General features: G+C 37.1%; 1 pseudogene; it reads right to left on the bottom strand.

The window, feature by feature from the left end:
- Nucleotides 1-20,284, bottom strand: part of LOC132611424 (cytochrome P450 71A1-like) — a 36,561-nt pseudogene extending 16,277 nt beyond the window's left edge.
- Between the last annotated feature and the right edge of the window lie 2,763 nt (nt 20,285-23,047).

Below are 23,047 nucleotides of genomic sequence, written 5' to 3' on the forward strand. Positions count from 1 at the left end.
CTAAGTCAACGTCTTTGCCCGAAAATTCTTTCATCATTATCAGGCAAAGAGGGACAAGTTGTTGACACCCAATTTTGTCCCGCCTCTCCTCCGAAATACATATTTGCGCTTCTAATATTTAAAATAAAAAATAAAAAAAAAATAATAAAAAATAATAATATATATATTATGTTTACTATAGTTATTAGTCCCTATCAATAACGGCGTTTCATTATTCTGTTACAACTATTATTATTATCATTATTATTATTTATTATTATTCTTGTTATTTCCATTATCATTATTACTATTATTGTTAATTACTAATCACTATTATCAGCGTTATTTTTTTTACCATCGTTATTTTATTATTAATTATTATCATTGATTTTATCAACAATTGTTATTTATTATCATTATCGTCATTATTATTATTATTATTATTATTGTTAGTATTTTTATTATTAATTATTGTCATTATTCCTATTGTTATCTTGTTATTAATTATCAATATTTGTTATCTACTATTATTATTATATCTATTATTATTTTCACCATTATCATTATTGTTATCATTATTAGCAGTATTACTACCGCTATTTATTTACTGCTATTATTTAGTGTTATTGAAACTTGCATTTCCCGGCATTTTATCAACTTTCGCGTACACATCGCATTTATTTCGCACATTTAAAATGATAAATTTATTTATTGTTTAAAACATTATTGCACGGTCATTGCAATATCATATAACTTTATTATCCGGGTCTTTTACAATTACACATTTTTTCGTACCAGGTGATATTCTGGCACCCTTGGTACATCGTTAATCAAAATAAGACTTTTATTCAAATTTAGAAGCCAAACTATTTCTGGCATTCAGTCCGTATTTTTGACTTACCGGACCCCAAACCAAAGTCCGATTAACTCCTAATATTTTTTGGACTAGACCATGTTTTTATCTCAATTTCTTAAAAACCAGTACATGTTTTAATTCACTAGTCCATCCTTTTAGAACCCAGTCTAAAATTGACCCGGTCCACAAATGGACCGGGTCCGACATATGTTCATCAAAATAAGGGAAACCCTTAGGGTTTCCCATTTTTTTTTTTCCGCCTCCGCCTCTTCTTCTTCCTTTTCCTCTGTCTCTTTTCTCCTCCCACAAAACCATCGCCGCCGCTCCCACTATCCCCGTTCCCCACCATCGTCGTTGTCTCCCACCTCTTGTTGTTCCCCACTCGTCTTGTCTCCCCCGCTCCTCTCTCTCTCTTCGTCAAGAAAACCCTAATCTCCCTTTAAATATGAGATTTTCCAGTAGAACAGGGGGAGGAGATCGGAAAACGGGAAAGGAGGGAAATCAAAACCCCCTTACAAAACAAGTTTTATTTTTTTCATTTGGAATCTTCGGAAAATCGGAGAAAAAATACAACAAGACGGGAACAAAGAAACTAAGTTCTCACTGCACAAACCCCCTTGAAAATTTGAGTCTTTTAGTCTGAAAAAGTTCCATAGAAACAAAAGCCTTCGTTTTTGTCGCTAAAATCCCCCAAGCAAAAATTTCAATTTTATCAATCTCTTTTATGTCTGTGAATTGAGTTTTGAAGTGTTTGAGTGTGTATCGAAGGCTTCGCACTCACTTCGCTGCACCCGAATCAGGTAATCCCCTGTCCCTTTTATTTCGCTTGCCTTCCTTGTGTTTTAGTTTAAATTTATCTGTCCCTATTTGTTGATATTAATTTTAGCATCAGTCAAGCATGTTATGTGTTAGTGTGATTAAATCTATGGGGTTAAGCATATTCCTGTGTCAAGATAGGTTTAACTTGTTTCAGAAGGATTGTTTAGTGGTTCCATATAGTGAGACGTGTGTATATATCGGCCCTTGTTTAGTTTAATTTTGGTTAAATATGCCTGATAGATTAGTATGTTTAACTAAGCATATTGTGTTAGTTTGGTTAAGTTTAATTCTCTTTTAGACTGATGTGGGATTTGAAGCATGCCTATATCTCTGTTCGATTGTTGGAGTTTAAGGTCATTCATGATCCTTATCTGGATATAACATGATTATTTCCTCTACGATGTGTCGTTTGAATTCAATACTGCCTTCATAATGTTCCCTTGATGATAAGTATAATCCGTGAGCCTGTGATAGTAAAAATGAGTCTGCTAAGGCTGAAATGGCACTTATTTGCTGTGGGAGTTACCAAGGCTGGTATATGTTCCCCATGGTTCTGTTTCAGAAGTATAAAGTCCATGATATGAATTCAGTCCGATTTGGTTTAGCTCTAAAGTCTGAGAGTGTGTTGGAAAGACTCAAGAGATTTTGAAAGGCAGCCTGTAGGATCTGTAAATTCATCCGGTATTCTAGGAAACCTGTTATGCATGCTGGAAACCCTGTACTGGCAGATATAATGGCTACATGTTGTGTGTTTCCCTCCAGATCTGTATGCATGTGTCAATTTTATCCCTTCTCTTAGTCATGGTTGTAAAATGCCTGTATAGTTCTCTTATGCATCGAAATGGGAATGTGTCAACTGCTTAAATTTGTCTAGTTTGATTTGCTAATGGATCCTGGCCTACTCAGTAAACATCTTCCTTTTAACATTCTTTTGTTCAATGGTTGGTCTGGTATGTTGAAGTTGTTAATATAGTCATGTTATTTGTTAGTTTAAATTGGATTGCATATGTTTAAAGTCGGCTGTGTTTAGTTGTCTTCTTCTTTTTTTTTCCCCTCTTTTAATCTGTTTTGGCTTTATATTTGGACAACCTGATTGATCTGGGGGACTGATTGGACATGCCTGTTTGGCTAAATGTATATCAGTTTAGGCAAATGCTATTTGGCTAAATGTATATCAGTTTAAACATTGGTCTGTTCTCTTTGTCACTTGATTTAACCTTTGATTAATCATATTTATATCCTTATAATTAAGCGAGCAGGAATGCATATGTGTGTGTGTGTTATTTGAGTAAATTGAAGCCCAGGATAGTGCTGTTTTTCCTTTGCTTTAAATTGATTCCACTGAAAATTGAAGCATTTTGGTGTCCTGCTACTTCATTCATCATACACCCTTTCTATCAGACATGTTTCTGGCTGTATGTGTTCATGTTTAGATTGGTTTGGATTCCAGTTGGGTAGTCGGTTATGTATTAGCTTATTTGACTTGAGAAACTGTGCCTCGGCCAATATTGTCTGGCCATTTTATTTATTTAAGGTTTCAAATCCCTCATGTTTCATCCATTTTTTATTTTGTCCCTCACTTTATGTCCTGTATTGCCTTATAAGACTTGCACTGTTGTGAATCTGATCCTGCAGATATGCTCTAAATCATCACATACTGTCTCTCAATCACTTGGCTTAGTTATTTGCAGAACTGTTCGGAACTTGCTTGTATTCCTTGTCTGTATAATCCGCTTGGCTTCATAATTCAAAAGAAACTTTGACGAATCCTCCAGATACCCTCTTGTGTCATTCATTGTTTGAGTCTAAAACTATCTAAAACTATGATTTCTTATTTAAAATGGTCCTTCATGTTTTTAAACTGTCTCACCTTCTTAACTACATGTACACATGCCATTTAAATTTAAAATTTATTGTCGTAAACTGAACCTTTTTCCTATCAAACCAATATTGAAAGTCTCCAGGTCCTCTGTGTGTTTTAAAAAAATAGACTTTGAAGTAACTAGTCCTGCTTTTCTTCTCTCTTGCTTGTATTAATTTGTGTATGTGAACTCGAAAGTCCATAGTTGACCTTGTTTTTCTCCTATGTGGAAAACCGAATCTGTTCCGCTTGAATTTATATAAGAAATTGCAAGTAATGGTGAGTCTTTTTTTTTTTTTTTTTCCAAGGACTGAAACGATCCTAATACTTTGATAAGCTGTCCTTTAAAACTTTCTGCGGAAGTGTATCTCTTTCTCTTCTTTCCTCTCCTCATTTAAACTAGATTGTGCCAATGAAATGTCTCAATTTGTTCAATTATATGCATACTCGACTAGGCATGTCCTGTTTATTACGTTGGTCTCAACCCTGAACCCATAAAACTTTTCGATAATTAACCTTCTAGGCATCCTCATGACCATGTATATACGAAATATATTCGAATATTCATGATATATACATGAACCACTGGTATGTTGAACTTGCATTATATATCTTGTCTTTGTTTGTTGATCATGTACTAATTTCTATTTTTTTCATTTTATGCATGACCGTCGCACACGAGTCTGAGGGACTCGTTCTTCTCCGCATTCGGAGTTGGGCTAAAAGCCCAACGAAATCCTTCCGAGTCATTCCCTATCAATCCTGTCCGCAGCGAAAAAAAAAATAGAATTTATTGGGCCGAAGCCCAATAGCAGGCAGATCCGCGGCATAAAAAAAAAGAGTGGGCTGAGCCCATTCTCACCAACAGCAGCAGCAGCAGTCCTTCAAACATGGGCTGGGCCCACTGAATTTTATTTCAGCCCCTATTTTTGTTTCATGCATTTAATTTGTATTATTTGACTAACCCTTACTTTGTTGTTTTCCTAGCTTAGATGAATTTTAGTAAAATTTAGTGGGTTAGCTTTAGTATAATGGGTAGAATTTAAGAAAGAAACTCGCCATTAGTCCCATACATTTTTTTTATGTTGAACCATTTATAGCATATATAATATTTATTTTTATTGGAATAATTGATTTGCAAAATAGCATGCCTATATATTGTGGGTTAAAGGAACCATTTTTGTTCTTACTATCTTAGGAATTTCAGAATTTCACTAATACACAAATATAAATTCAAGTATATTTTACAAATAACTCTTCAAGTTTGAATCAATCATGCATATTTTTGGCTAAGCATAATTAATAAGAGATAATGAGAAGGAGAAAGAAAATTCGCACCTTGTCTATATTCCTAAATTGCAAAATCAATTAATATCTCGCCGTTTGAGTTGTTTCAAATATTAAAACGCTGCAACCCGCACTCTTTTCCATTTATATGTAAATTATTATATTCTGCAAATCTTATTTTTTAAAAAATAGCATTTTTTAAAGCCATAGCAATATTTATAAGATTATTTCCTATAGCATTATTATATTTTCACTTAAAGCTTTAGCAACATTCTTAAGTTTATTTTAAATAGCTTTATTATTTAAAGCCTTAATAATATTTACAAGTGTTATTTTAAATAGCTTATATTTTCCTTTTAAAACATTAGCAACATTGTAAGCCAATTTCTTAAAATTTAAATGCTACATTTACATCTTTAACTTTAATTAATTAACCTAAGTTTGGCCGGATAACCGTAGTTAACGGATTCTAAAGGATGCCTGACACCTTCCCTTTAGGATAATATACAACCCTTACCTAGAATCACACTGGTTAAGCAGACTATTAACAGAGGTTTAGTTTTTAAACTTTACCCTAGTTAACATTTAGGTGTCCTAATTCACCGTTAAATTAATTAGGTGGCGACTCCTTAAAACAAAACAAAAGAGGAATCTCCAATATGTTGTACTCCGCTTCAACCCGGGTTAAAATGGGGTATAACAGCTTGGCGACTCCGCTGGGGAATTTTAGGTTCTTAACCATAACAACTTAGGTTAATAATTAAATTTGTTGGATGTTTGGTTGTTTTCTTTATTTTTTGTCTTTATTGTTGCTTTTTTTTTATTTTTTTTTATTTTTTTTTTCTTTTATTTTTTTTTTCTTTTATGTTCTTTTATGTTCTTTTAAGTGATTGCTTTATTATGTAAATTTTCTATGTAATATGTATGTTATTGCTTTCCTTAAACTGTCATTCCGTTCATATTTCTTCCATTCCTGGAAAACTCACACATATTCACACACTTAAAGCGGCTTCGCAGTTTGCGCCCGTGCACTACTAAATTACCCCTTTAGTTGGATTGGTCTAGTGGATTTAGTCGATCAGCGGTGCAGTCGACGGCCACGGACTTTCCACTCCCAAGTTGTCCGCTTGGGGGAACCTTGTGTCATAGGAAGCCAACTCTTAGTCAACCTAAGATAGAGCTAAACCAACACCTTTTATTAAGAGCATACATTTCATGACTTAGGAGGTTTAATACCCTTGGTGTATTAAATTCATTAGATGACTTTACCCAAACGTCCAAGCGGGTTCGCGACCCCGAGTGACACCAATCATACTTTATGTGCATGTTTGAAGGATAATTGTGCCTAAATATTGACTATTTGCTCTAATTAATTAAACTTTAGGAGGGAGGGCATGATTAATATTTCTATGACAGGTATGGATTTGCATTGGAGTACAACGAATGATGAAGATCAAAGACAACACAAATGGAGCTAGAAGTTAGACATAGGAAACTGTATTTACTTTACTTAAATTAGGAAACACTTTATGTTGTATTCATTTAACATGTAATAAATATTGCATTATCTTGTACTTTATTTGAGAAATAGAATCTGTTTAAAGCAACAGGATGACATATTATGGCACACTTTACCCTTCAAACGACGATAGGCCTACCTCTGGCACAAAGAGGTCACATGCATATTAGGACGCGTTATTGTTTGATATACTTGTTTGACAATTTGTTTGACTTTATTTGATGAATTATTTGCTACACGTCTTACTTGACTTTACATGATCATGACTTTACCTAGATATGTTCACGAGACTAACATCATTTATACTTTATGTTTCTTTTATCTTATTCCCAAAAAGAAGTTGATTCGTGTTGACACTCAATGGCCGACCATCCTTACATCACAAGGTCAAAGACATCATCGTTACCTCAACGCAGCTGGGTTGTTCAAGGAAAAACAAATATTACGTCTGGTCCAGCCGCATCTATTTCAACTAGCCCGGAAAGCATCATGGTTTCTAATGACCCTCCCGAGATTTTTGAACACGGAACTACTATTCAACGGGATGAACATATCGCCCGCCTGACTCAAGAGATTGAGGATCTACGTGGAGAGCTAAATCGGGTTAGAAACATGACCAACTTATCCATTATACTCCAAAGTCCACCTCCGGAACCTAGGAGTGTCGCACCAAACCCGCCTCATTTTCCATCACTTGAACCTTTAGTTCCAGAACATTTTCCTCCACAAAACAATGCACCTACCAACAACAACTTACCTCCAATCACTTCCGCAAATCCACCAAATCCATCGCCCATCTACACCCCTCCACAGAATCGATCACCCGCCTACACTACCTATGCCGCTCCTGATCCACCACCCGTCAACCCACCAAATCAATCACTAGGTAACACTCCTTACATTGCTTTACCCACCAACACTAACCCACCACCTACAATTACTCCTCTAAACCCACCAAACCAAGCCCTTACATGCTTTGGCCATCCACAACAACCTTTCTACCCTTACCATTACGTTGAACCCTACCAAGCTCCACTATTCCCTTACCCTGTCTATAGTACTCGACCAAATTACTACCAACCCCGAGCACCTCAATATCAAAACTTACGTCCATACCAATTTGCCCAAATTTCCACCCACCGAAATCGACCACATACCACACATAGAGCCCGTCCAAACCCTGTCATAAAAAACACCCGTGATTACACTCAGTTAGCTGAACCTTTGTCTCAGCTATTTGAAAGACTGAAAGCGGCAGGCGTGGTACAACCTATTGAAGGGAAAATTCTCAATCCTATCCCAAAATGGTTTGATAGTTCCAAGCATTGCGCATATCATTCTGGAGTTCCGGGGCATGCCACTGAGGATTGCTATGGCTTCAAAAGCAAAATCGAAGCCTTGATTAAGGAAGGAACAATCCAGCTCACTGGAGCTCGACCCGATATGGATCGCCATCCCTTTTCCTACTCACGAAAACGCCAACGTGAACATGATAATTATCAAAAAGTTAAGAATCAGAAGGAGGCTGTTACGCCAATTGGAAAAGATGGAGAGAGGCGTGTCATCAACGTTCGTTGCGCCTGTGGGGATGATCCGAAAACAAGTGCCAGTGAAGATGGCTGCAACAACTACTGAGACACCAACCATCCAGGGTACAGAACCAGGAGAGACTCTGAAGAACTGGACTTGTACTCCGTCCCTGATTCGCCGGGAACCTTGGTGGCATGAACATGTAGTGAACTTGTTTTCTTTTATTGATGCTTGAACCGTACCCAAAATTTTGTTTGTTTTGCTTCACCTTGTGGAAGCTTGAATTGCAAAACTATGAATGCATTTCGGATTTTCCTTAATCATTTATTTTCTACTTTACTTATCAAATCTGCCAACTCTACGATTGTGACATGAACGAATAGACAAATCCTGAAAGAGTAACAAAGAAACTAGGGGACAAGACAAGATTCCACTCGAGAAATTGAAATAGCCGATAGGTGACAACATAAGCCTAAAAGCTGGCAATTCAAGAAGAAATCAAAGTACGCCATTAGGTTAGACAACCTAGTTTGCAACATTTCCTTTAGTTGCGAACTACGCTTGACCTGATTCCTCGGTGGATACGTAGGCAGCCCACATAGGGACTCGGTCATACTAGGTTAGAATTTTTGCCATTCACATGCGTACGAACTACGTTCTGACCTGATTCCCGAGGTGGGATACGTAGGCAACCCACATAGGGTTCAGTTGCTTTATAACAAAAATCCAAAATATTTTATGTGTTACGAACTACGTTCTGACCTGATTCCCGAGGTGGGATACGTAGGCAACCCACATAGGGTTCGGTTGCTTTATAACAAAAATCCAAAATATCTTATGCGTCACGAACTACGTTCGGACCTGATTCCTTGGTGGATACGTAGGCAACCTATACAAGGTTCGGTCACAACATAGCATAGGTTTAGTATACCCTCCAGAATCAAAACTGGGGCATATTTTGGAAGATTAGACCAGAGAAAAGTTGGACATCGACGCTATTAAGGCTACTAGACAAGAATAGTACACACAAACGACCTTTCAAAGTTCTCGGAAGTGTCGCAATCGAAAGTTAGCAGGAATATCTCACAACTTGTATACATATATTTTCATATATATCTTTCCTTACATACATACACTTACGTATATATTTTTCAAATGGAAGACTTTCTTTCAATTGTTTCACTACTGTTCATCTACCGAGGCTTTAAACGGAGGCCGCAAGATCCAAACAAACAGGATGAATGGGGCGCCAACAAAGTCAAGCTTCGAGTCAACACGAATCAACTTCCCCCTCCCAAACTAATAATTTTCTTTGAATGCAGGAACTTAAAATCGCGAGATCAACAATCAGGTCTATCAATCAGGGCCATTGTGGCCTCGCCTCAAAAGCCATGCGGCTTTGATTTCAACCTTATCTTTTAATTTATTTTTTATCAAAATAATTTTATACACCTGTTTTTGAAGGTTGACGAGATTAAAGACGAATCAAATCAGGATTACGTGCCATCAATTCAGCCTGTCACGATACCGTCAAACTGCAAATTCTAGAGCTTCTTGTGTCATTCTTTTACGGGTTATCTGGCATTGAACATTGTTTTGGCTGCGAATCTGCATTAAGGACGAGATACAATGGCAAAAAGATTTGAGTCCTTCAACACCGGTGTGGGGTTGGTGCAAGCGCAAAATGAAGATAGCGAGAAGAATGTAGTACAAAGAAGCGTGTTGGTCAATTTGGGAAATACCCTCAGCCTTCTTCCTAACACAAGTTCAGCTTCCAGCTCTACCCAAAACATTTCTTTCACTATTTCTCCTCACCCAGCTCCTACAAATATACCGCCAAGATACTCTATTAAACCAGATGCTTTGCAAGTCACATTGATACCTAATGTCCAAAAGCCTGCACTTGCAGCGCCCTTCACAGAAAACCAGCAAAATCTGCTAGCGGTATACCCACACAAGAGATTGAGAAATGAAGCGAACGCAATCAATCAGAATGACTCGGATAGAGAGCTTCACAATTTGAGGAGAATTGTCGAAGAAGAGATGCGGGCAAGAAATGTCCAAAGCTTAAGATATGAAAGTTTGTGCATGCTTCCAAATGTTGAGTTGCCGCCAGGATTCAAAGTGCCAAAATTCAACACCTTTAATGGCAGAGGAAATCCTATTACGCACTTGAAGGACTATTGTAGTAGATTAATGGGAATTGGACAAGATGAAGCCATAAGAATGAAATTGTTCATTCTGAGCCTATCAGGGTTGGCGTTAGATTGGTACACAGAACAAGACTTTCGCAAATGGTACACATGGGAGGACATGGCCCGCGACTTTGTAGAACATTTCAAATTTAACATCGGGGTTAGTCCAAATCTGTATGATATGCTTGAGATAGAAAGAATGCCACATGAGTCTTTTCAGGAATATGCCATCCGATGGAGATTGGAAGCTTCAAAAATACGTCCTCCGTTGCCTGAGAATGAGTTGATTTCAACTTTCATCCAAATACAAAAGGGCATATATTATGAAAAGTTGTTATGTGCGCGGTTGCGCGACTTTGCTGATCTAATTCAAATTGGAAAGCAAGTAGAAGCGGGCATTCGAGCAGGAAGAATTGTTGACAGTTCATCAGTACAAACAACTTTTCAAGTCGAGACATTCAACAATTTGCAAGGCAAAAACAGAGAAACCGACTCAGCTATCAGGTCTACACATCAGCCGCAATCACGACAGAACTATCAATGTTCGCGTGATCATATATACCTTCATCAACGAGGCATTCAATATCAACCCGATCCAGCACAGTCTAGCTTACGACGGTCAGAGCACGCAAAACTCCGCACTTTTACTCCTCTTGAAGAGTCGTTAACCAGCATATTTGAGAAAATGAAAGCCAAGGGACTCCTGAAGCCAAAGAAAGGATGGATCCCTAAAAGCCTACCGCCAGATTTTGATTGGTCCAAAAGTTGTGCTTACCACTCTAATATTCCAGGTCATGACACAGAAAACTGCCCGGCCCTTAAGCATAAGATCCAGAACATGATCGAAAAGGATAAGATAAGTGTGCAACAAAATAAATTGTGCGACAATGATGGCCCTTCAGTTGCAAATGCAATTATTGTTACCGGTGATCTGTCAAAATTGGCACCGAGACATTTGAAAAGGAAGCGTGGAACTAAGTAAGACGATTGAAAGGATCTACCATCACTAGCGTTCTCCACCCACTTGCCTCATGATCAACTTTCCTTCTTGTAATTTTTGCTAAAGCTTGTTATAAACTACTTTCGACCTGATTCCTTTGGGATAAGTAGGCAGTCCATTCTCGGACACGGTCTTAATATAGTGAAAATTCCATCCTCCCCATAAAGCAACACTGGGGCAGCTTTGCAAATGGCCTATCATTATTCGACAAAAAAACATGAATCGAAATCTCGAACAATATATCAGCGTCACCAGATTGTTGCAATGCCATCACCTCAAGAAATGCAGATTCAACGCCAAAGCTTTGGTGTTCAATGCAAGGCAACCATGTTATTTTACACTAACAAAATTTTCTTTGAGTAATGCAGGGACATATTTTAGCTATTCTTGAAGGACATCGCACAGTATCAAATCGGCAATTGCAAGATTCAGATACAACAAAGGGCAAAGTCAACTTGATACTAATTAATTTTGAAACTTACAAATTTCTTTGAGTGCAGGAACCTTTTAGTTGCAAATTTTGGCAGGGTAGAAAGTCCCCAAATCTTCGGCATTGCATCATGAATATTTGTTGCCGCAAATTACGCACTGCGTCGAGACACGTCTCACCGTATATGAATCAAGCATCGCAAAGGCTCTTCGCTCCGCACTAATTTTGGTAACCATAAATCAAGCAGGTCATTTCGGGCTCATTCCGCCTTTATGCGTTGTATGGGCTGTGCACCGCCCTTTGAATTTTTCGCATAAGGCTGAGCACAGCCCCCTTGAAATGCCTGCATAAAGCATTTGCACTGCACTAGCATTGCTTTATTATTTGCAAATGCCCCGCATCGCACCGCACCTGCATTACATTATCACTTTCAAATGCCCTGCAAAGGCACAACACCATCGTTCGCAAAAGCACCGCATTTTAGGCTCGTCCGCCTTTAATTGGACATTTTAGGCTCGTCCGCCTTTAATTGGACATTATAGGCTCGTCCGCCTTTAATTGGACATTATAGGCTAGTCCGCCTTTAATAGGACATTTAGGCTCGTCCGCCTTTAATTGGACATTTTAGGCTAGTCCGCCTTTAATAGGACGTTTAAGGCTGAGCACCGCCTTTTATATGTTGCATGGGATGTGCGCCGCCCCTTTGAAATTTCTGCAAAGGCTAAGCGCCGCCTTCTATCTGCCGCATGGTCTTAGCACCGCCCTCTTGATGCTTTTGCATAAAGTCGAGCGCCACTTTCCATCTCAATTTCATTCTGCTTTGTAACCTGAACTACGCTCGACCCGATTCCCTCAGTGGGATTCGTTGTCTGCGAAAAGCTCAATATCCTTCCGTGCCAGAAACTGGGACAAATTTTAAAGGCGTCATCGCAGCCCAACATCCTCCTGCGCCAAAACTGGGACAAATTTTTTAGGGCATCATCGCAAGCGATATCGAGAAAAATGAAGGAGTATATGGCCAACAGAGTCATCAGGCAAAAGGAAACTTTGGAAAAGGACGCTCTTCACAGTGCGTCACAGTCCCAGTTAGCCAAGACTCAGAAATAGGCGGAGTTTACAAGTCCAGACAAAGTTGGAAGCATAAAGCGTCGAGAACCAAATCTTCAGAGTCAACGCGAACCAAAGCGCTGCATATGCACTAAATACCCTATGAAAGCACTGCATCATTGCCCGCGTTGCACCGCACTTACATGGCTTTATTATATTCAAATGCCCCTGTGTATGCGCAGCCGCATCGCATCGCACCTGCATTACATTATCACCTTCAAATGCCCTGCAAAGACACAACATCATTGTTCGCAAAAGCACCGACATTTTAGGCTCGACCGCCTTTAATTGGACATTTTAGGCTCGTCCGCCTTTAATTGGACATTTTAGGCTCGTCCGCCTTTAATTGGACATTTTAGGCTCGTCCGCCTTTAATTGGACATTTTAGGCTCGTCCGCCTTTAATTGGACATTTTAGGATCGTCCGCCTTTAATTGGACATTTTAGGCTAGTCCGCCTTTAATTGGACATTTTAGGCTCGTCCGCCTTTAATTGGACATTTTAGGCTCGTCCGCCTTTAATAGGACATTTAAGGCTGTGCACCGCCTTTTGTATGATGCATGGGTTGTGCACCACCCTTTGCATCGCTTTCATATATTGCCCGGGCCATGCACCGCCCTTTTAAATCTCTGCATAAGGCTGTGCACCGCCTTTCATATGATGCATGGGTTGTGCACCGCCCTCTGCATCGCTTCCATATATTGCCTGGGCCATGCACCGCCCTTTTAAGTCTCTGCATAAGGCTGTGCACCGCCCTTTGCATCGTTTCCATATATTGCCTGTGCCATGCACCGCCCTTTTAATTTTCTGCATAAAGCCATGCACCGCCCTTTTAAATTTCTGCATAAAGCTGTGCACCGCATTTCATATGATGCATGGGTTGTGCACCGCCTTTTGCATCGCTTTCATATATTGCCTAGGCCATAAACCGCCCTTTCAAACTTCCGCATAAGACTGAGCACCACCTTTAAATTTTATGCATAAAGCCATACACCGCCCTTTGCATCGCTTTCATATATTGCTTGGGCCATGCACCGCCCTTTTAATTTTCTGCATAAAGCCGAGCACCGCCCTTGCATCTCTTTCGTATATCACGTGAGCCATGCACCGCCTTTCTAAATCTCCGCATAAAGACATTGCACCGTACCTGCCTTGTTTTATTATTATTTTGTTGATGCCCTGCATATGCTCGCAACAGTATTGCACCGCGCTTGCATCGCTGTATCTCAATATTTATTCTTACTGACTATTTTTATCTAGTTTTTAGTTTCGCAGGAGCTTTTAGCGCAACGTGGAACTATTTCTTCGGCAGCGAACTGGGGCAATACGTCGGGAAGGACAAGCAAACTTCTCGACAAGGGTCAAAGATCTACCTCGAACACTCGGCTTCAAATTCAAATTTCCCGTTCACATTCCAGCACAATCAATTTTCAGGGTTCTATCACAATACCCAGTGTCATCATAATTCGACACTGGGACAATATGTTTTTGCGAAGATCGCATCAAATCGTGAGTCGCCAGTCATAGGTGTCATAGTCTTCCCAGAACTACACACGGCCTGATTCTCGTGCAACCCGAGATATGTAGGCGATTCAGAGACCAGAGTTCGGCCGTAATTTTCTTTACCCTTAGTCCTTCATAATCCTCTAGCCGGGACAAAATAGGCTACTAAGTCAACGTCTTTGCCCGAAAATTCTTTCATCATTATCAGGCAAAGAGGGACAAGTTGTTGACACCCAATTTTGTCCCGCCTCTCCTCCGAAATACATATTTGCGCTTCTAATATTTAAAATAAAAAATAAAAAAAAATAATAAAAAATAATAATATATATATTATGTTTACTATAGTTATTAGTCCCTATCAATAACGGCGTTTCATTATTCTGTTACAACTATTATTATTATCATTATTATTATTTATTATTATTCTTGTTATTTCCATTATCATTATTACTATTATTGTTAATTACTAATCACTATTATCAGCGTTATTTTTTTTACCATCGTTATTTTATTATTAATTATTATCATTGATTTTATCAACAATTGTTATTTATTATCATTATCGTCATTATTATTATTATTATTATTATTGTTAGTATTTTTATTATTAATTATTGTCATTATTCCTATTGTTATCTTGTTATTAATTATCAATATTTGTTATCTACTATTATTATTATATCTATTATTATTTTCACCATTATCATTATTGTTATCATTATTAGCAGTATTACTACCGCTATTTATTTACTGCTATTATTTAGTGTTATTGAAACTTGCATTTCCCGGCATTTTATCAACTTTCGCGTACACATCGCATTTATTTCGCACATTTAAAATGATAAATTTATTTATTGTTTAAAACATTATTGCACGGTCATTGCAATATCATATAACTTTATTATCCGGGTCTTTTACAATTACACATTTTTTCGTACCAGGTGATATTCTGGCACCCTTGGTACATCGTTAATCAAAATAAGACTTTTATTCAAATTTAGAAGCCAAACTATTTCTGGCATTCAGTCCGTATTTTTGACTTACCGGACCCCAAACCAAAGTCCGATTAACTCCTAATATTTTTTGGACTAGACCATGTTTTTATCTCAATTTCTTAAAAACCAGTACATGTTTTAATTCACTAGTCCATCCTTTTAGAACCCAGTCTAAAATTGACCCGGTCCACAAATGGACCGGGTCCGACATATGTTCATCAAAATAAGGGAAACCCTTAGGGTTTCCCATTTTTTTTTTTCCGCCTCCGCCTCTTCTTCTTCCTTTTCCTCTGTCTCTTTTCTCCTCCCACAAAACCATCGCTGCCGCTCCCACTATCCCCGTTCCCCACCATCGTCGTTGTCTCCCACCTCTTGTTGTTCCCCACTCGTCTTGTCTCCCCCGCTCCTCTCTCTCTCTTCGTCAAGAAAACCCTAATCTCCCTTTAAATATGAGATTTTCCAGTAGAACAGGGGGAGGAGATCGGAAAACGGGAAAGGAGGGAAATCAAAACCCCCTTACAAAACAAGTTTTATTTTTTTCATTTGGAATCTTCGGAAAATCGGAGAAAAAATACAACAAGACGGGAACAAAGAAACTAAGTTCTCACTGCACAAACCCCCTTGAAAATTTGAGTCTTTTAGTCTGAAAAAGTTCCATAGAAACAAAAGCCTTCGTTTTTGTCGCTAAAATCCCCCAAGCAAAAATTTCAATTTTATCAATCTCTTTTATGTCTGTGAATTGAGTTTTGAAGTGTTTGAGTGTGTATCGAAGGCTTCGCACTCACTTCGCTGCACCCGAATCAGGTAATCCCCTGTCCCTTTTATTTCGCTTGCCTTCCTTGTGTTTTAGTTTAAATTTATCTGTCCCTATTTGTTGATATTAATTTTAGCATCAGTCAAGCATGTTATGTGTTAGTGTGATTAAATCTATGGGGTTAAGCATATTCCTGTGTCAAGATAGGTTTAACTTGTTTCAGAAGGATTGTTTAGTGGTTCCATATAGTGAGACGTGTGTATATATCGGCCCTTGTTTAGTTTAATTTTGGTTAAATATGCCTGATAGATTAGTATGTTTAACTAAGCATATTGTGTTAGTTTGGTTAAGTTTAATTCTCTTTTAGACTGATGTGGGATTTGAAGCATGCCTATATCTCTGTTCGATTGTTGGAGTTTAAGGTCATTCATGATCCTTATCTGGATATAACATGATTATTTCCTCTACGATGTGTCGTTTGAATTCAATACTGCCTTCATAATGTTCCCTTGATGATAAGTATAATCCGTGAGCCTGTGATAGTAAAAATGAGTCTGCTAAGGCTGAAATGGCACTTATTTGCTGTGGGAGTTACCAAGGCTGGTATATGTTCCCCATGGTTCTGTTTCAGAAGTATAAAGTCCATGATATGAATTCAGTCCGATTTGGTTTAGCTCTAAAGTCTGAGAGTGTGTTGGAAAGACTCAAGAGATTTTGAAAGGCAGCCTGTAGGATCTGTAAATTCATCCGGTATTCTAGGAAACCTGTTATGCATGCTGGAAACCCTGTACTGGCAGATATAATGGCTACATGTTGTGTGTTTCCCTCCAGATCTGTATGCATGTGTCAATTTTATCCCTTCTCTTAGTCATGGTTGTAAAATGCCTGTATAGTTCTCTTATGCATCGAAATGGGAATGTGTCAACTGCTTAAATTTGTCTAGTTTGATTTGCTAATGGATCCTGGCCTACTCAGTAAACATCTTCCTTTTAACATTCTTTTGTTCAATGGTTGGTCTGGTATGTTGAAGTTGTTAATATAGTCATGTTATTTGTTAGTTTAAATTGGATTGCATATGTTTAAAGTCGGCTGTGTTTAGTTGTCTTCTTCTTTTTTTTTCCCCTCTTTTAATCTGTTTTGGCTTTATATTTGGACAACCTGATTGATCTGGGGGACTGATTGGACATGCCTGTTTGGCTAAATGTATATCAGTTTAGGCAAATGCTATTTGGCTAAATGTATATCAGTTTAAACATTGGTCTGTTCTCTTTGTCACTTGATTTAACCTTTGATTAATCATATTTATATCCTTATAATTAAGCGAGCAGGAATGCATATGTGTGTGTGTGTTATTTGAGTAAATTGAAGCCCAGGATAGTGCTGTTTTTCCTTTGCTTTAAATTGATTCCACTGAAAATTGAAGCATTTTGGTGTCCTGCTACTTCATTCATCATACACCCTTTCTATCAGACATGTTTCTGGCTGTATGTGTTCATGTTTAGATTGGTTTGGATTCCAGTTGGGTAGTCGGTTATGTATTAGCTTATTTGACTTGAGAAACTGTGCCTCGGCCAATATTGTCTGGCCATTTTATTTATTTAAGGTTTCAAATCCCTCATGTTTCATCCATTTTTTATTTTGTCCCTCACTTTATGTCCTGTATTGCCTTATAAGACTTGCACTGTTGTGAATCTGATCCTGCAGATATGCTCTAAATCATCACATACTGTCTCTCAATCACTTGGCTTAGTTATTTGCAGAACTGTTCGGAACTTGCTTGTATTCCTTGTCTGTATAATCCGCTTGGCTTCATAATTCAAAAGAAACTTTGACGAATCCTCCAGATACCCTCTTGTGTCATTCATTGTTTGAGTCTAAAACTATCTAAAACTATGATTTCTTATTTAAAATGGTCCTTCATGTTTTTAAACTGTCTCACCTTCTTAACTACATGTACACATGCCATTTAAATTTAAAATTTATTGTCGTAAACTGAACCTTTTTCCTATCAAACCAATATTGAAAGTCTCCAGGTCCTCTGTGTGTTTTAAAAAAATAGACTTTGAAGTAACTAGTCCTGCTTTTCTTCTCTCTTGCTTGTATTAATTTGTGTATGTGAACTCGAAAGTCCATAGTTGACCTTGTTTTTCTCCTATGTGGAAAACCGAATCTGTTCCGCTTGAATTTATATAAGAAATTGCAAGTAATGGTGAGTCTTTTTTTTTTTCCAAGGACTGAAACGATCCTAATACTTTGATAAGCTGTCCTTTAAAACTTTCTGCGGAAGTGTATCTCTTTCTCTTCTTTCCTCTCCTCATTTAAACTAGATTGTGCCAATGAAATGTCTCAATTTGTTCAATTATATGCATACTCGACTAGGCATGTCCTGTTTATTACGTTGGTCTCAACCCTGAACCCATAAAACTTTTCGATAATTAACCTTCTAGGCATCCTCATGACCATGTATATACGAAATATATTCGAATATTCATGATATATACATGAACCACTGGTATGTTGAACTTGCATTATATATCTTGTCTTTGTTTGTTGATCATGTACTAATTTCTATTTTTTTCATTTTATGCATGACCGTCGCACACGAGTCTGAGGGACTCGTTCTTCTCCGCATTCGGAGTTGGGCTAAAAGCCCAACGAAATCCTTCCGAGTCATTCCCTATCAATCCTGTCCGCAGCGAAAAAAAAAATAGAATTTATTGGGCCGAAGCCCAATAGCAGGCAGATCCGCGGCATAAAAAAAAAGAGTGGGCTGAGCCCATTCTCACCAACAGCAGCAGCAGCAGTCCTTCAAACATGGGCTGGGCCCACTGAATTTTATTTCAGCCCCTATTTTTGTTTCATGCATTTAATTTGTATTATTTGACTAACCCTTACTTTGTTGTTTTCCTAGCTTAGATGAATTTTAGTAAAATTTAGTGGGTTAGCTTTAGTATAATGGGTAGAATTTAAGAAAGAAACTCGCCATTAGTCCCATACATTTTTTTTATGTTGAACCATTTATAGCATATATAATATTTATTTTTATTGGAATAATTGATTTGCAAAATAGCATGCCTATATATTGTGGGTTAAAGGAACCATTTTTGTTCTTACTATCTTAGGAATTTCAGAATTTCACTAATACACAAATATAAATTCAAGTATATTTTACAAATAACTCTTCAAGTTTGAATCAATCATGCATATTTTTGGCTAAGCATAATTAATAAGAGATAATGAGAAGGAGAAAGAAAATTCGCACCTTGTCTATATTCCTAAATTGCAAAATCAATTAATATCTCGCCGTTTGAGTTGTTTCAAATATTAAAACGCTGCAACCCGCACTCTTTTCCATTTATATGTAAATTATTATATTCTGCAAATCTTATTTTTTAAAAAATAGCATTTTTTAAAGCCATAGCAATATTTATAAGATTATTTCCTATAGCATTATTATATTTTCACTTAAAGCTTTAGCAACATTCTTAAGTTTATTTTAAATAGCTTTATTATTTAAAGCCTTAATAATATTTACAAGTGTTATTTTAAATAGCTTATATTTTCCTTTTAAAACATTAGCAACATTGTAAGCCAATTTCTTAAAATTTAAATGCTACATTTACATCTTTAACTTTAATTAATTAACCTAAGTTTGGCCGGATAACCGTAGTTAACGGATTCTAAAGGATGCCTGACACCTTCCCTTTAGGATAATATACAACCCTTACCTAGAATCACACTGGTTAAGCAGACTATTAACAGAGGTTTAGTTTTTAAACTTTACCCTAGTTAACATTTAGGTGTCCTAATTCACCGTTAAATTAATTAGGTGGCGACTCCTTAAAACAAAACAAAAGAGGAATCTCCAATATGTTGTACTCCGCTTCAACCCGGGTTAAAATGGGGTATAACATGTAGTACTTATCTTTTTTTTTTTATTTGAAGTGGGACGGGCCGGGCTGCTGGTGGGCTGGGCTGGTGGGCTGTCCACCTTGTCCGGCCCAGCCCCCTAATAAAACCCACCTAGCCCAGCCCCTTACACCTTTTAGTGGGCTTGGGCCAGGCCGGTGGTGGGCCAGGTTTACCGTGCCGAGTCTGGGCTGGCCCGACCCACTTGACACCCTTAGTCCAAATACATCTGCCTCTAAATACCTGGGCAACCTCTCCGGCCTGCTCCAAATGGAAGCAACTCATGATCTTGGCCCTTGAAATCAATACTGCTATTCAAGATCTCTCAGGTATAAATTTTTCTGGATTTTCCCATATTTCAGGATCCCTTGCAATAGCCCAAGGACTAACATATATTATAGTTTTTGGTTGAATTTCATACCCTTGTAGTATGGATTTCAGCATTGTTTCTCTTGCCACTAGGAATGGAACGGGAGGATATAATCTAAATGTCTCCTTTTATCACTGCTTTGAGATAAGGCATGTTTTGGACATCATCTTCATTCACAGTACCTTTGTTCTCATTCTCTAGCTAACCTTTGACCCCTTTAAATATTTTAATAAAAAAACTTTTGAAATGTGACCAAAGTTTTTAAACTTTGGAAGAATTTCCTTCCCTGTGATAGTTTGGAAACGGGAACTTACACTCACCTTCTATACTTTTTTTTTTTGTAATGAAACTTTTTAAATGATATAGTTTCTATATTATTCCAAAACTATATACCCTTTTGAAGCATTATTTATTGAACACTTCTTTTTACTACTAAAAATATTAGGTGTAATATTTTAAACAACCAAAGAAATTATGAGTGATATAAAAGGAATATTCCCTAATATATCTCACTGAATTTTGGCAAGAGTGACACTTTAAGAAAAAAGGCTTGAGTGATTCTGTGATTAGGACAAAAAAATGATGATATTCTTGCAAATATAGTACTATAAGTTGAATAACCTTCGAGTAATCACCTCTTGAAACTTTTTTTTGTGCGGAGTGCCCTTCTTTTGGGCTGGTCTTTATATTTTGCCCCTCATTTATGACTTCTTTAATTTTTGCCCCTGCCGCCTGTTTAATGAAAGTTTTTTGACGAAATTACCCTTACCCCATTAAAACCCTTTCTATTTCGTCATTTGCCCTTTTCTTTTCTTTTTTTTTGCTTCTTCGTTCCTCCTCTGTTTTGTGTCTGTCTTATCTGTTCTAACATTTAGGTACGAATTTGGATCTTTTGCTCGTTTCAATATTTGTTTTTATGTTAAATTGTTGTTTGTTGAATTGATATCTTTGTCTTCGTCGTTTTTTATATTTAATTGACCTTTTTTTATTTAAAATTATAGTGTTTTGTTAAAGTGTCTGTATGATTTTTTGAACTTTAGTTTCGTTCCCCATGTATATATATTGGTTTTTTGAATGTCGTATTATGAATGTCGTAATATGTTTTAGTTGATTTTGATTTTATTTTTGTTGAATCTTTGAAGTTTACTTACTGACTTTTCTAGTTCTTAACACTTGCGTAAATTTTTGTTTTGCTCATGAAAATGAAAGTTTGCCTCTAACAGCATGTTTTGTTCTTTTGTAAAGTGAACTTCTGCCTCCTCCGGCAGACTTGTCTAATTCTTAACACTTGTGTACTTTTTAATTTTGCTTATGAAAATGAAAGTTGCCTCTAACAGCATACTTTGTTCTTTTGTAAAGTGAACTTCTGCCTCCTCCGACATACTTTTCTAGTTCTTAACACTTGTATACTTGATCTTTTGCTTATGAAAATGAAAGTTTGCCTCTAACAGCATACTTTGTTCTCTTGTAAAGTGAACTTTTGTCTCCTCGCTTATGAAAACGAAAGTTGCCTCTAACAGCATACTTTGTTCTTTTGTAAAGTGAACTTCTGCCTCCTCCGGCATACTTTTCTAGTTCTTAACACTTGCGTAAATTTTTGTTTTGCTCATGAAAATGAAAGTTTGCCTCTAACAGCATACTTTATTCTTTTGTAAAGTGAACTTCTGCCTCCTCCGGCATACTTTTCTAGTTCTTAACACTTGCGTAAATTTTTGTTTTGCTCATGAAAATAAAAGTTTGCCTCTAACAGCATACTTTGTTCTTTTGTAAAGTGAACTTCTGCCTCCTCCGGCAGACTTGTCTAATTCTTAACACTTGTGTACTTTTTTATTTTGCTTATGAAAATGAAAGTTGCCTCTAACAACATACTTTGTTCTTTTGTAAAGTAAACTTCCGCCTCCTCCGGCATACTTGTTCAGAACTTTGCCTGATTATTTATTGTCAACTGAAGTTAATGTAATTTCAAGTCTAAGTCATTGAGCATTGTATACTAATCAAATGGAACGTATAAACTAATCAAAATCAGAACAAAGCAATAAATTTGATCAATTCTATGTTGTTGAGTAAAATTATGATTCACAATGTTGAATCTCAACTGAATATCAGTTGTTTAGTTCATAGAAGATGATTTCTTGTTATTTTCAAATATTAACAAATCTAAACTTAATAAAGCATCAAATTGAGTTGAATTACGTTCAATTGAAACACTATATATTATGTATTTACCTTTTCCGATGTTGTAGCAGTAAAATCAATGGAGATTTCTCCGGTGAAATGTTGAAACGATGGAACGATTGAAAGGATTGTTGTTGGAATGATGGATAGGTTTAATTGGATGTTTGGGGTTCGTTACAGACTTTCAGGTTTTTATATGTATAGGTAGGGGTAGTAAAGTCTTTTTCTTATTATCTTTTAGCTCAGAAGGGCAAATATTAAAGATCACGCATTACAGGGGCAAAAATTAAAGACCAGCGCATTTGAAGGGCATTCGCGCCAATTGCCCAAAAGCGATCGTAGATGGTCCATGATGCCTCTGTTCTTTATACTTTTTTCGAATCTTTATAAAAAAACAGTTAGTTATGTCAATAGATTACAAATAGAGAAGGATATTAAATTGTTAAGACCATAACAACAATAGCGTCAACACTCTTTCCTTTTCCGACCTGATAATCCGAATTCACACAGGGAAATTCCATATTTGGGCTCGAAATTGGGTTAGTTTAGTTTGACTTAGTTGTGATAAAAGAAGATGGACTTTGGTTTAGATGTGGAGTAATGTGAATACTGCTCTATGAGCCCGTTTGGATTGGCTTATAAGTTGCTTATAAGCTGTTTTCAGCTTTTTTGAATGTTTGACTAGCCAGCTTAAAGTCATTTTGTGCTTAAAATAAGCTCAAAAAAATAATTGGGCCTATTTGACTTAGCTTATCTAAA

Source organism: Lycium barbarum, chromosome 9 (genome assembly GCF_019175385.1).
Source record: "Lycium barbarum isolate Lr01 chromosome 9, ASM1917538v2, whole genome shotgun sequence".
NCBI classification, from domain to species: Eukaryota; Viridiplantae; Streptophyta; class Magnoliopsida; order Solanales; family Solanaceae; genus Lycium; species Lycium barbarum.